The sequence below is a fragment of the Pinus tabuliformis genome, chromosome 2_2 (assembly GCF_031772625.1).
Source record: "Pinus tabuliformis cultivar Carrire ecotype Pingquan chromosome 2_2, CPIR1, whole genome shotgun sequence".
Classification (NCBI taxonomy): Eukaryota; Viridiplantae; Streptophyta; class Pinopsida; order Pinales; family Pinaceae; genus Pinus; species Pinus tabuliformis.
Genome location: NC_142300.1, coordinates 1180890310 through 1180906407, shown reverse-complemented (window position 1 = coordinate 1180906407; position 16098 = coordinate 1180890310).

Genomic DNA, 16098 nt, shown 5'->3' with positions numbered 1-16098 from the left:
GGTTCAAACCCGCCCTCCACTCATCCCATATACATTTTACCATATCATTTAAACATTGCGCCATTCGAAATACCATATGGTTTAAACACTGGGTCATTCGAAATTTATTTATATTTAGTATTTGATTTAATATTTAATTAATATATTTAAAATTATATATATATATATATATATATATATATATATATATATATATATATATATATTTATATATATATTAATTATATTATAATATATAATTTAAAAAATTATATAATATAACATAGTAATTAGATATAAAATATATATAATAATATCTAAATAAATAAAAGAATAAAATTCCACCTTACAGTCAAATTAGGTAATTTCACCTTCATAGAACCAAACCGTTGAATCCAAAGGTGACATTTCTCATAGCCCCATAGGGTGAAAACTAAAGAAGATTCCCCGTGCTGACTCGACTACCATGTCATCATTTTGTCCTATTCTGCAATTATTTTTAACTGTTTAGGAAAGAGAACAACATATCTTTTCTCCTTCATCCTCACTCCATTTTTAGTGAAATGAATTGCGTTGCGATCATCTTGATGAGGTGGACGCAGTCGTACATTTTTTTATCCAATTTGAGAAATTTTATTTTTGAGCTAAATACTGAACACTTAATCAATGTGTGGAAAATAGCCTATGGAAGTCAACTATGTAGGATATAGCTCTTGGAAAACCTCATTAAAAGCTCAAGTAATACTTATGAAAGAGGAAGAAGTCATCTAGGAAAAGGGTTATCATACATTGGTCAAGAGGTAACATTTGCATGATAGGATATACAAGATCCTCAAGATTCTCTGATGGAATATTTACTGTAAGATTCAGCGATCAAGAGGAATAACAAGTATTTTTTCAAGAATTTTAATCATTTCGAATTCATAGGATGATGATATGATAACATAACAGTGAAGTAGGTCAAGGGGTGAAATTCCTTCACTCAAAGAAAGTTGTTGTAAGAAGTCTGGATGAACAAAAAAGAGGAAAGATGAGCTATGTATGCTCACATTCAATATCAGTAAATTCAAGTCATATGGTTGCACACAACATGGATCACTACTATATCCAAGCATGATCAAAGAAAGGATCTCCTCCCTCAAAGGGATGCAAGAATGCATGGGTCACATATTTATTAGATGGAATCAACATAATATGTCCTCATATGGAGTATGAGGTAGTTGACTACAACTCAGGAACTTTGAATCTCATGGCAATGAAATGTGTGAAGAAAGGAACGAAAATATCATGCAAAAATGGTAAAGATGGTCAACAAAGACCAAGAATATTTGACTATGATATCTCCCAAAAAGATATGGAGACTTTGATGGAAGTCTCAAAAAAAGATGGAGACCCTTGACAAAGCATATCTTTAGGATAAGAGTCAACATGTACATTGGATGATGATGCCTACAGGAAGACGTCATGATGAGATACCATCACAAAGGTAATTATGATTTAAGTGTTCATTTATTATTTATGAACTAGTATCTAGATGGGCTTATGGAGCCTTCAAAGGGAAGAATTGTGGATGTATTCCAAAAGTAACCTTGTAGAAGGATGTAAGATCCTTCCAAAGAAGAAAGCATGATGAAGGAAGCATAACATGAAGCAAGGTTACATGTATACTGATGAATCACTTTCTGATGAAAGGAATGATAGCATGACTGACTTATGGATGAAAGTGATGGATGATCTGTTCCCTGTGAAGAAGTCCGAAAAGTTGAAGACTCTGTGACAAAGAAATTCATGATATCGAAGGAAGGATTTCTTTAGGCAGTTGGTTGTCCAATCATCTCCTCCTAACAAGCTATTGTAGGTTCCTATTTTTAGAGAGAGCCTGGAAAGTTTCTTACTTGGAAAAAACCTGGAAATTCCTAAGCCAAGAGAGAGCTCAGGTACATTCCTTATGTAGGAATGAGTAAATTGCTTTATTGGAATAGACATTTCCTCCCTAGTTGAGAGGGAGAGATAGACACATCATTCTAGTATTCATTTAGGAAGACATAATGAGAGGATTGGGTAATCATTTGGAATATGATACTCTAGGATGATGAGATAGGGAATCGAAGATAAGAGTATTCATGGAGGACTGATATTCTTTGAGGACTGGAAATCCAAGATAAGAATAGTCCTAATGGCACAAACCCTATGAACTCGGGTGGGTTATGTTCTGAGATAAACAATGATGAGATTGTCTATAAATAATTGGTCTCGCCAGCATTGAGCTCAGATATTGTGGAGAGATAGAATTATTAGTTAAGGCCTTTCTATGTGACAATGCTGGTTGATATGATGCTAAACAAATGGGTTATCAATCGTATTCTTCTTATGAGAAATTCTTTAGATTGAGAATGACCAAGTACTATTATGAATACGTCGCTAGTTAGGGGGGAGTGTTGAAAGGTGTAACTAGGATCGGTCGTCATAATGAAATGTAATTGTATTTTTATGTAAAGAGATGAAAAGAAGAAGAAAAAAAATTAGTGTAATGCTTTCATCATGGGTTTCATGAGCAAGAGATTTTATTTTTGAGTCAAGGCTCCCACTGAGAGCCTTTAGGATTTTTTTCATCTAGTCATAAGAGAGTCATTGTCATGTAATGAAGCCATGCTATAAAGAGTCGCACTTGTCTATGTAAATTCATCCTCCAAGACCTTATCACTATCCCTAATGATGTTGGCCTACAACTAAGAGCTATATCTAGAAGGTGAAGTCGGATTCTCTCCAAGAGATCATGTCAGCCTAGAGGTTGTGAATAAACTTGTATATATACCCTTACTTAGCCTCATTTAGGTAGAACAAATTGGATGAATAAAGTCAAGAAAGATTTGCGAAGTATACACCAAAACGAGCATCCATATCAATGCAGTAAAGAGAAAGGATAATGAATATAGTCAAGCATTGTTTTTGGGTTAGTTTGTCCTCCCACATGCGAAGATAGCAGAACGAAAGGTAGATAGAAGAAATCATTGGAGCAGTTGTAACTTTAAGGTGTTTTATTTTGGGTATAGAACCTTGCTAGGAGAAGGTGAGTCAAGGTGCAAGAAGTCTCACTCTTGTAGAGAATATAAAGGAAGCAAAGATAATATAGGGTTTCTATGGTAGGGTGGAAATCCTACAAGAAGAGACTAAGAATAAAAGGAAGTTGTGATTAACAAGGGAAGGAGCTGAGATCGAGAAGAGAAAGGAAGCCGAGAATGACAAGAGGAAAACTATCGTTGAAGAAAGGAGTAGTGACTTGGTCTTTGGAGGACACTAGAGTCAAGGGTATTTGTCATAGTCTTGCTATTTGTCAATTGAAGATATATAAGAAGAATTTATGATTGGGTTTTCCTCTCAAAGAGTGAGAGGTTTCAGCCCTGACTGAATAGCCTATGTATTGTGTTGCTTGCCCTCTAATATTATTTATTTGGCAATTGTCTTGATGAAACAGACACAATAATAACATAATGAAGAGAAGATCATAATTCAAGAAGTAAAAGTATATCACAAGCAATTATCAAGAAGAGAAATCTCCTAACATTATATGCCCTAGATTTCTCAACACTTGAGTGCATCGAGTTTTCAATGTTTAATGCTCAAAGAAGTTTATAGGTGAGAAGCTCCTAGTTCAAACAATATTGCCAGAACTTGGCTAGGAAGTAAAAATCATATTGGAACCTGAAGCAGGCACGGAAACATGAACTCAACAACTATGAAATCGATCAATTTTAGAGTATCTCATCAAGTGCAAGAACTTACCCACTGAAGACTCTACATGGGAGAATGAGAATTTTATAGAGAAGCATTCATAACTACTCAAGCGTTGAGGACAACACTTTTTTGAAGGAGAGGGGCATGTTAGGTCCCTATAATGCTACTGTAGCCCGTATTTTTATTCTTAGTGTAGCCTCCTTATTGTTATTGTTGTGCACATGTAGTGACCATATTGGTATTATTGTGTCCAATAGAAACCCACTATTATTATTATTGTGCCCTTACATTATTATTGTTATGTAGGCTCTAATTATATTGTGACCCTTTAGACTCTTATATATAGAAATGAGGTTTTTTCATTTGAATCATCCAAAAATTGTTCATTTGTAATGTAAAGAAGGTTTCCCCCTCAAAGGATAATTTTTAAGTCGTTGATCTATCTATTTGTGAGTTGGTTGCATAACAATGTGGGGAGGCCTCAAGGACCAAAGCATCATTAACATGCTTTATGGCGGTCTGTTGCCATGTCCCCTAGTTTCTTGGCCAAGTGGGGCGATCACAACCCCCCTTGTCTCCGCCACCCGCTCCCCCTCCTTTTGCACCATAAACACCACATGAGTGAATAACAATAATAACAATTTAAAATAAAGTTAGAAGTTAGTTAGTTATTTTTTAAAATCTTACCAATGTGAAGTGTAAGTAAAGTGAAGTGTAATCTTAGTGATGTGTAAGTGCATTAATGTTTATCATAGATTGATGTCCATTGAGACTTACTAGCCATTTAGCCATTTAATTTATATGGATACTAGTTTACATACCAATTTAAAGACTTTAGATATTCTAATAACAATTTATTCATGTATAAATTAATGCAAATACATTTTCATTTTAATTATAAATTTAAAGATCTTAAGAGTTAAATAAAGATCAAAAGTACATAATTTAAAATTATTAATATATAAATATTAATTAAAATCCAATCAAACAAATATCCTTCAAAATGAAACACTTATACTGGTAATTTCATTGAATTTTTAATTTTAAATATTGTGAAGCAAGTAATTCATTGAAAACTATAATTATAGTAGATTATGACAACACATTCTATATTAACATGCTTTTTTACTTGTTCTTTAAATTAAGATAATAGATTATGAGAGAACACATTCTATATTAACATGTTTTTTTACTTGTTCATTTAGCGAGGATTGGAAACCATGAAATATCTTTTTATTTTAAAAAAAAATTATACATAAAAAACTTTGATCTCTATACTTAATAAATCCAAAATTAAAATGAATTTAAAATAATTTAATTATAATAATAATAATAATAATAATTATTATTATTATTATTATTTTTATTATTATTTTAATTTTTATATAATTAACACTTTTTTTTTTTTTTTGTGTAAGTGAGCGTTTGTATTAAAGGAAAATATAGTACAAAACTTCTGCAAAACTGCAGAAAAACGGGCCGCTAAACAGCAGGTGTTGTGGGGAAAAGTATCCGATGCGGATGACCCTATCCCTACTCTAAAGGTGACAGTCTTTAGCAACAACTGAAAGTAAAGCTTTGATGTTTTCCTTTATGAAAGTACAGAGAGAAAGAAGAAATGATTAACCAACCTGGTGTCCTTCGCTTAGTCGATCTTGATCCTCTCTCTTTGTCTCTTGTTCCCAGCTCCTTGCTCTCTTTGCCGGTCCAGCTACACACAGATCCTGCACAAAACAAGAGAGCAAACTACAAGATACATGTACTCATAACTGAAGCATGGATTAGGATGAATCAAATATACATGTAAATACAATACATCAATGCAATACAAGTATATAGGAGAACATGCAAAACTTTATTGATAGAAGTAACAGGGTTCTGAGAAGGTTACAACCAATGATGGCTCCAATCCAGCAGCACCTCCCCAGCAGCAAGAACTCTCCTCTTCACCTCTAGTAAAACAATCACCCAATAGCTCTAACTGTAAACCAACAGCACCTCCTTGCTTTACACAAAATTCCAGCCTCCTTAGACCTCATAGAAGAGCTCTATATATAGGAGAGAAGAGGAAAGGATGAGTCAGCTGGAGGCTGGCATGGAGCTGACTAGTGTCCTCTCCCTCTTCAGTTAATCTTCAGTTCCTGTGTCCACTTGGAGATCCTTGCTTACACATGGTGATCAAGTACCTCTTACTCATCACAGGGCGAATCTTATGAACCAAGTGTCAGTTTGGAAGCTTCCTGGGCAGTTGACACCTTGCAGGATGACTGTGCCACTTGGCCAATCTCGCCCAGCGCAGGTAGCCTTCATTACTTTTGACTTCCAGCGCAGGTACAGAGTGGGACAGTTGCATTACAGCGCAGAAGCTCAGTTAAGCAGCTGACATGATCCAAAATAAGCCTGTTTTGAAGTGTTTTCAGGTGGAGAACTGATTGGAAGTGCTGTTGTTTGATGACCTTGTTCTTTTAGGGGTAAGAACAACATGTTTAGGGACTGAGGATCCCTGTAATTATTGACATTCCATGCTCCATGACGCGAGGCACAAAAATGTCTATAACAGCAGGCCTAGCTTCAGGAAACTAAAAAGAATAGACTGCCCACCACGCAGGGCGGCTTAGAACCACAAGACTGTCAGGGCAGCCGGAAAGGAAAAATATCCACCTCGGCTCCCAAGAGAAGAAGAGACTAGAGCAGAGCTGAACAAACAGAACCAGAAGAAGAAGGAAGTCCGGTCCAAACCAAAGATTCTACACAACGAGGGTGGAATCATTTGGTCGACCTTTTTTCCCTTTCTTTTTGCCGACTTTGACCCAACCAGTTGGATCTTGTTGGTCAAGAATGATTTGTAAACTGTGTTGGGCTGGAGGCGAAAGCTCCTTGTCTGAATCTGAAGGAGAAGACTCATGAGTTCGTTTCTGAGAGACAGGAGGGACAGTTGCTTCCTCATGACGCGCTGAAGGAGAAACCTGTTCTGGCATTTCGTCCATGACTTCCTCATCTTCCTCCTCGTCCTCTTCATCTGAGCTGGAAAAAACATCCATTGGGGGAGGATCATGAGGTTTCCAGCTTTTGGATTTTGGCTTGGATTTAGCTTTCTTTTTTTGGAAAGGCAATGAAGGACACGAACTTTGAAGGTGCCCTGTGAGATGACAATTTCGGCACCGAAATGCTGTATTCTCGAAATCCAGAGGTTGAGTCCAATGGAAATCACCTATTTTGAGAATGATCTGATCAGGAAGTCCTCTACTTATGTCTATTTCTGCGCAGATTCTGGCGAAGGTATAAATTCCTTTTAGCCCTCGTGAGGGATCTGTGTCGAGGTAGCGACCTAAGGAATTGCCGATAGCTTCAAATACAACAAAGTTCCAAAGATGCGCCGGAAGGTTAGGGAGTCTAACCTAGATCGAGAGTTTGGTGATGACTGCTGTAGAGGGATCGAACTCTGGGAACCACGGAGTAAGGAACAGACCCGCAGAATTCCAAAACCAAGGGCCTCCAGTTAAGACTTTTTGGTAATCATCGCTATCAACAAACAGAGTTATAAAGAAGCCTTTAGAACAGAAGATAACCTTGCAATTGTTGGTCCAATTTGCATGAATCCATTGGTACAGATCTGCTGTACTAGGCCAAAGACCATTGAACCTGCAAATGATGCCCAACTCTGCAAACACCTGGTGTTGCTGATCCAACAAGAGATGTGATATTTCAATGGTGGGGGACTCGTCCAGCTTGTCCACTAAGAAGGGTTTGGGAGCTTGAGCAGGAGGAGCTCTTTCCTTGGGCTTCTGAGAATGGACTGCATCTTTATAGGAAAAGGCTGCAGCTGAAGAGGACTGTCCAACAACACCCCCTCTCAGACGCATGGACAGGGTAATGGAGGCATTTCTTTGAATATTATAACAGGACAGGGGACAGGTATCCTCCAATTGTTTACCTTCATAAAGGAGTCGCTGAAAGATTGTGGGGAACCCCGCCTTATTTTCCAGGAGTAGCTTGAGGTGCTGCACCAGATCTGAAGATCTCACCCAAAGCAGCATTGACTTACCGGATATGAGTACAATCATAATCTGGAATGGTTCTGAAATTTCTGTTCTCTGCGGGCTACTGTGACCCTGATGGCCCGGAAGACTGGTAAGCACGCATCTGTCTGGGAGGGAGGCACTCCTGAGACTCACGGTTGATAGATTTGCAAGGTTTTGCTTAGGCCATGCCTCTGCTGAGTCTTGGGAGTTAAGCCGGAGACTTAAAACCTTTCCAGCGCATTCCGTTTGAGCTGAAACAGAGCACAGGCCCCTGATTGGGATAAAATCTCGAAGGTGCGTTTTGTCAAACATATGCCCCGCATCCTCCTCAGATTTGGCGACCTTTGCAACGGCAAGCTTAAATGCTTCAGCTCTGGTCGTCTCGTTCACCTTAGACCACCAATCGACGCAGGCTTTCTTCCTCCAGAACACAATTGAAGCAATCCCTGCGAAATCTCTTCCATTTTTGTGCACTTCATGGCTAATCGCCATAGAGTTCATCCTGGAACTTCGTTTCTTGCCGTGAGAATGAAACCCCGAGAGCCTCAACGAGAGCTCCAGCTTGTTGGCCACAAAAGCAGCGAGGCTGTAATAACTCTTGGCCTTCAGCCATGGCAGCTCCTCCCACTTGCAGGCCGACGGAGGAGACATCGCACTTTCCAGAAAATCACAGTTAGAAATCGCGTCCATGTCTGAGAGAAGACTGTCACACTTGGAATTCATGTAACCAATGTTACTAGACAACGCCTGGCCATCTCTTACAACGCCGACGACAGACAGATTTTGAACGGCGGCCATGGTTGTCGAAACCCTCGTTTCAGAAAAATCGCCGGACGGAAGCCTTGCAATCTTATCTTAATTGCCTTCCAAATCTATATAATTAACACTTTATAAATATAAAATTAAAATAATTTAACTATAATTATAATATTTTTTTTTTTCCGGTTAAAATGTTTAAGAATACTGCATGACATGATGACATTATAATATCTCTGGCTCATGAAAAAAGATTGAACATAATATAAATGGATTCCATAAATCTAATTGATAAAAAAGTCAATGGGTTGTTACAAATCTATCAATGAAAAATACCCTAGATCATGGACTGGGTCATTTTAGAACTAAAATTTTGAGAGATCCAAGGATTTAAATCAGGACGTGCTCATATATTTAAGCAAAACATGTTTTGTATATAAATAAATCCAATCCTATAAAAGGATATGCAGAGTTTTGTGGGATATTAATTGTCAATGACGGCTACATAACGATTGGCCATTTATTTTTCTACCAGTAGCTTTAGTGATCAAGGAAGCCATGTGCGGGTATCGTCCATATTACGGTTACTATTTATATCTATACCAGTAGCTTCAGTGATCAAGGAAGCCATGTGAGGGCATCGTCCATATTACGGCTAGTGCATGGACAGTATTATTTTCAATAAACATGATATATATATTTATATAAATGATATTTAGAATATTTAATATTTTAAGCGTAGCGTTAAAAAATCAAAGTCATTATAGCGATATAGTTTTCTATGTTTCCGTTAAAATAATACTCTTTTATTTTATATATGGTTAATAATAAAATTCAGAACCATTATGGAAAAATTAATTATCACCATTTCAAAGTTATTCCTTTTAGTGTTTTAGTCCGGTTTCATTTAATCTAGTGCAAGTAGAGTTTCACTTATTTATCATTAATGATTTCAATATAATCTTATTTAACTTATAAATAATATTGAGAAAGACAATTCTCTACTCTCACAATTTGTTCACTTCAATTTTCGTCAAATTTTAAATGGTCACATTTTACAATAAAATTCAAAACCATTATAGTGATATATTAATAGAGTTCAGCTTATCACTTTATCAATGACATATTTCTCCTTTTTAATAACACTCTTCCTTACCCATTTATTCAATGATAAAGTGCTAATGACATGTTATCCCTTTGTTCCTACCTTGGTAGATGGATTTGCTTTTATATGGACATCAATAATCAAATGTATGCAAGTACAAGAGAGAAAAGAAGAATGTTCATTGTGTAGAAATCCCATGGGAAGATAAGAACAACTCATGACAATTATTTTGGAGGCACCATAACAACATAGGTTGGAGGCACTATAACAACATAGGTTAGAGTAGTAGCTAAGATTGGATGGTGGACAAATGTAGGTAATGTTGTGCTGAATAATAGCAGACTTATGATCAAGTGTCACATTTATGCTTGTAATCAAGTCTACAGAGTTATGCTTGAATTGACGGAGTTCGTAATTGTACTTGTCATACACCCATAAATGACGTTGTAGTGTAGGTTTGCAGTTACCCATAAACCACTTCACGAAGTGCTTGGATTGATGGAGTTTGTAATTGTACTTGTCATACACCCATAAATGAATTTGTAGTGTAGGTTTAGCTCAGAAGACCCTAAGCATGCTTGAGGGTTAGTTGAGAAGACCCTAAGCATGGTTGAGGGTTAGTCAAGAAAACCCTAGCCATTGTTGCAAATATAAAGATGATGATAATGATGAAGGGAAAGGTACATGTATAAAGACATGGTTGCAAATATCGAGGTGATGATAATGGCGAAGAGAGATGTACATGTATAAATACATGTTCATTGAATGAACCATGTACTTGAAGGGACATCTTAGTAGACAACCAATTGCATCATTTGGGAACCCATGCATTTTGGTGGATGGTTGTTTCCTATACGGACGTCAACATTATGATCTTATTTGTAAAGACCATTTTGCACTAGATGTAGACTTTGTTCAGATTGAGATTAAGACAGGGAGTCATTAAGAGAGTGTTAAAACATATAATTACCAGGTGTTTAAGACTAATTGCTTGATTGAAATATTCTCTCAATTAAGTGAATATGTGTCTAAATTAATTTATCTATTTTTAAACAAAAAATTTCCTTCTGTACTATATTTCTTTCTTCTTATAAATCTATGAATGAAATTCCCAAAAATACTCGAGATCATGGACTGGGTCTTTACAAGCAGAAATTCCCAAAAATATTGGAGATCATCGACTGGGTCTTTAAAAGTTTAAATTCTGAGAGATCCAAGAATTTAAATCAGGACGTGATTATATATTTAAAAACATATTATGTATATAAAAAAAATTAATCCTATAAAATGATATACAGACTTTTGCAGCATATTAATTCATGGATTATGGAGAGACGGATGTCCATAACGGCTTCATAAGGATTCGCCATTTATTTATCTACCAGTAGCTTCAGTGATCAAGGAAGCCATGTGCGAGTATCGTCCATATTACGGTTACGGTGAGTACTTGGCCAGTATTATTTGAAACATGATGCATGTGCAAACAAAAAAAGATGATTTAACATTTCAAGGTGATTGTTCAAAGATCAAAGTCATTATAATGATATATTTTTCTCTTATAATGCTATTTTCATCTATTTTTCCTGTAGATGATTAACAAGATCAAAACCCTTACATTAATATGGTTAACTAATTTTTAAAGTTTATAATCACAAAATTCATTAATAATAAAGTTCAAAATCATTGCTATAATATATTTATTAAAAAAATCAACATATAATTTATTAATAACATATTTCTTCTTTTTAATAATACTTATTTCATTTCATATATGATTAACAATTTAACTAGAAACTATTACATTAATATATTGTTCTTTATTTTAAATTTTAAAACCAAAAGATTTCTCAGAATAAAAATAATTATTATATTATCAGTATGGGGTAGCTCAAGTGGGGATGACTCGAATGAAGTCTCACTTAACAAAAGATCTTGAGTTTGAATCGTGTACTACTCTCTCATTTTCAGAAGTAAATAATGAACATGTAAAATCGAAAATAAGAAATTCCTAACAAGCTTAACCAGAAAAAATTAGTATATTAATATATTAATATTAGTATATTTTTATGTGAATTTTCATCTAATTTATTGTGCGTGAGCGTAACATCGAATAGGTGGCGTTAAATGGCAATTTTGGAGCTTGGACGGATGGAATATGGTGTGGATGGGTCCCAGGGGGTTTTAGGTGTCCTTCTGCAAGCTTTTCCCACACTCAGCCTTTAAAAGAATGCCTACAGGAAAAGCTATAGGAGGACACAGGGAAACTACAGGAGGAAAAGAGTAGGTGGATGCAAGTACAAGAGAGAAAAGAAGAATGCTCATTGTGTAGAGAAATTTCCGCTATTCTGAGGGTGTGAGCGTGGGTGGAAAAGGTGGAAGAAGGTTGGAGTGAGGTGTTAGGGTGCGTAAGGTCTGCCATGTCCCACTAGGAGAGAGAAAGATGATTGAGTTTGATCAAGGAGAGAGGAAGAAGTTCTAAGAAAAATGCAGGAAACTAAGGCAGAATTGAGGTGAGGTTTGGGAGACATATAACACATGGATCAGATGGAGGGTGTGATTGCTGATAAGTTGGCCTATTGCTAGAAGAGATCTGCTGCAAAGGAACTGACAGTTAACCAAGAAGATCAAGCAAATAATCAAATGAGTGCATTTAGGAAAAATGAAGTTTTGCATTAAAATGATCTAAACTATGATCTATGAAAGAAAATTCTAAGAAATTCCGCAAGCAAGGAAAGCATGAAAGAGAACTATTGCAAATCAAGAACGAACATGACAAGGAAGATCTGAAGCAAAGCAAAACTGGACTATTAACCTATTAAAAAGCTGCAAACACTAGAAGTCCTATGACTGAGGAAAATATGTGTTTTTGGGGCAGCAAGAGGGTATTTGCCTCAAATCATGGTCCCAGGGGAGGAAGAGAGGCCAAGGAACTATTGCAAGCCTTTTGAATCTTTTCTAATCACTCCTTAACCTGCTATAGAAAGCACAAATGAAAGCAAACTACTAAATCATCAAAAGAAACCTATTCTTAACCATGGAAGGAATACATATAACAACAAATTAATCTACAAAATGAAGTAAAGCATACAAATACAAGTAAAGAGAAGCTTGGCTGCTTGGATTGGGCCCTAACCCAAGAGCTTCAGCCCTATTAGGTAACTCAGTGCTAGCTCGAAAAGGATTCCATCTTCATTACCAAAAAATAGCAAGTTTACATGAAACTCTCACCAAATAATAAGCTCGAAATTTGAGCGGAGTTTACATAAGAAAAAATCCAACCCTAGTGAGGCCCTAGGCCTCCCTACTTATACATCTAAAGCTACCAACAGGTTCCTTAAAATTAGCGAGGCTTGGCTCCCAAAACTCGAGATAACTCTCAATTATCTTCCACTTGCTCAGCTGCCTTCTAGTGCATGATTCGACTGCTTGTACTCCCAGTTGAATGAAGGGGAATTCAATGTGAGGAGTAATAAATGATGGGTATTCCATCCTATAAGTCCCCTCCTCTATCTACTTTGAGTTATTGCTGCCATTTGTCCACTGGATCCTTAGCTTTGACCTCGAAATCCATCAATAATCTGCATTAAATACATGTTAGACCACATGGCATCATAACTAACTCAACTCACTCTATAAGCATAAATATAATCAGAAAATCATACAATAAGCTAAGAGAATCATTGATTTTACTTGGCTAAGAGGTAAAATGACCCCATATAATTACCCATTTATGAGGCTCATCGGTACTCTCTCCCACCATTCTAGTGTTGCTCTCTTCATAGAGGACTTTAACCACCTCGGTCAAAGTATAGAAAGCTTTCTTGAATTCTTCCTCTTCTTAAGAGGGACCTTCAGGCTCTCTTTCTCTGGACATAATGGTTATTGATTCAGTCTCAAAATTTTGTATTGATTGTATCTCTTCAATCTCAATTGAAGGAAAAACTTGAGGAGTTTCAAGTGCAGTTGGAATTGGAACTTTGGGTGGTGGCGATTGTGGCCTTGTGGCTCTCCTTCTTCTAGGCATTACCTCAGGAGTTGCAACCATTAGCTTCCCTTCTCCTTTCTACAACTTTAACCTTGTAAGCATCACAATTTTTCAACCATTGAAACCCTAATTTCACAAACTACAGCAATTAAGCAATTCAACCTTGAGCTTTGATACCAACTTGATTTGTTTTTGTATGATTAATTTTGTTATGCTAAAAACAATTACATATTTTTAAACATGTTCTTTCTTCTTTCTTTCGTGTTGAGGTTTCCTTAGTTGTTGGTGCTTACAATTAGGTAAATTTCCTTAAGTTAAACAAGACATTCATGAGAAAAATAGCTTCAAAAATTAATAATGAACAGAAAACACGTACAATGCAGCAAGCCATCAAAGAGACACCTTAACACAATGTTTTGATGAAGGATTTCACCCCTCCTAGGCTACATCTCCTTGGTACAACTTCGATGGCTTGGGCTTGTGTTTTAGCTCAATGTGTAAAATTTTTTGTTTACAAAGCTCTATGGCTCCTGATACCTGCACCAATGTGTTGATCAGAATATCCAAATTAGCGAAGAACACTTCTTTCAGAGCTCAATTTGGTTGAAAATTGCTCAAGATACGCTACATTCAATTCTTTCCTAGGAAGCCTTACTAAATCTGGAGAGACTCCAGTCAAGTCTGCCAAGTTTGGTGGCGGTTCCGAATTTGGAGACTCTGCCATAAATTCCACCAACTTGAACAATGGTTTAAATAAATGCTAAAAATAATTAATTAAATTAAGTGTGATTAGCACGTTAAGCACTTATCCTATCCATCGACCCTTCGTTTTCTGGTGTGCGGTCACATGGGGAGGGGGCTAGCCCATAAGGATGGCTCCCCTCCTTCTCTCACTGTTGGCAATTACTGCAACTTTAAATAAAATAACATAGGAAATGTATTCAATGTATCCTGTCGTGGTTTAATCGAAAACCATGGAATTTGGGATGGGGAGGTCATGGGTTCAAACCCGCCCTCCACTCATCCCATATACATTTTACCATATCATTTAAACACTGCGCCATTTGAAATACCATATGGTTTAAACCCTGGGTCAATCGAAATGTATTTAGATTTAGTATTTGATTTAATATTTAATTAATATATTTAAAATATATAATATATATATATATATATATTAATTATATTATAATATATAACTTAAAAAATTATATAATATAACATAATAATTAGATATAAAATATCTATAATAATATCTAAATAAATAAAAGAATCAAATTTTACCTTAGAGGCAAATTAGGCAATTTCACCTTCATAGAACCAAACCGTCGAATCCAGAGGTGACATTTCTCATAGCCCCATTGGGTGAAAACTAAAGAAGATTCCCCTTGCTGACTGGACTACCATGTCATCATTCTGTCCTATTCTGCAATTATTTTTAGTTGTTTAGGAAAAAGAACAACATACCTTTTCTCCTTCATCCTAACTCCATTTTCAGTGAAATGAATTGTGTTGCGATCATCTTGACGAGGCGGACGCAGTCGTACATTTTTTTATCCAATCTGAGAAATTTTATTTTTGAGCTAAATATTGAGCACTTGATCAATGTGTGGAAAATAGCCTATGGAAGTCAACTATGTAGGATATAGCTCTTGGAAAACCTCATTAAAAGCTCAAGTAATACTTATGAAAGAGGAAGAAGTCATCTAGGAAAAGGGTTATCATACATCTGTCAAGAGGTAACATTTGCATGATATGATATACAAGATCCTCAAGATTCTCTGATGGAATATTTATTGTAAGATTCACCGATCAAGAGGAATAACAAGTGTTTTTTAAAGAATTCTAATCATTTCAAATTCATAGGATGATGATATGATAACATAACAGTGAAGCAAGTCAAGGGGTGAAATTCCTTCACTCAAAGAAAGTTGTTGTAGGAAGTCTGGATGAATAAAAGAAAGGAAATATGAGCTATGTATGCTCACATTCAATATCAGTAAATTCATGTCATATGGTTGCACACAACATGGATCACTACTCTATCCAAGCATGATCAAAAAAAGGATCTCCTCCCTCAAAGGGATGCAAGAATGCATGGGTCACATATTTATTAGATGGAATCAACATAATATGTCCTCATATGGAGTATGAGGTAGTTGATTACAACTCAGGAACTCTGAATCTCATGGCAATGAAATGTGTGAAGAAAGGAAGGAAAAGATCATGCAAAAATGGTAAATATGGTCAGCAAAGACCAAGAATATTTGACTATGATATCTCCCAAAAAGATATGGAGACTTTGATGGAAGTCTCAAAAAAAGATGGAGACCCTTGACAAAACATATCTTTAGGATATGAGTCAACATGTACATTGGATGATGATGCCTACAGGAAGATGTCATGATGAGATACCATCACAAAGGTAATTATGATCTAAGTGTTCATTTATTATTTATGAACTAGTATTTGGATGGGCTTATGGAGCCTTCAAAGGGAATAATTGTGGATGTCTT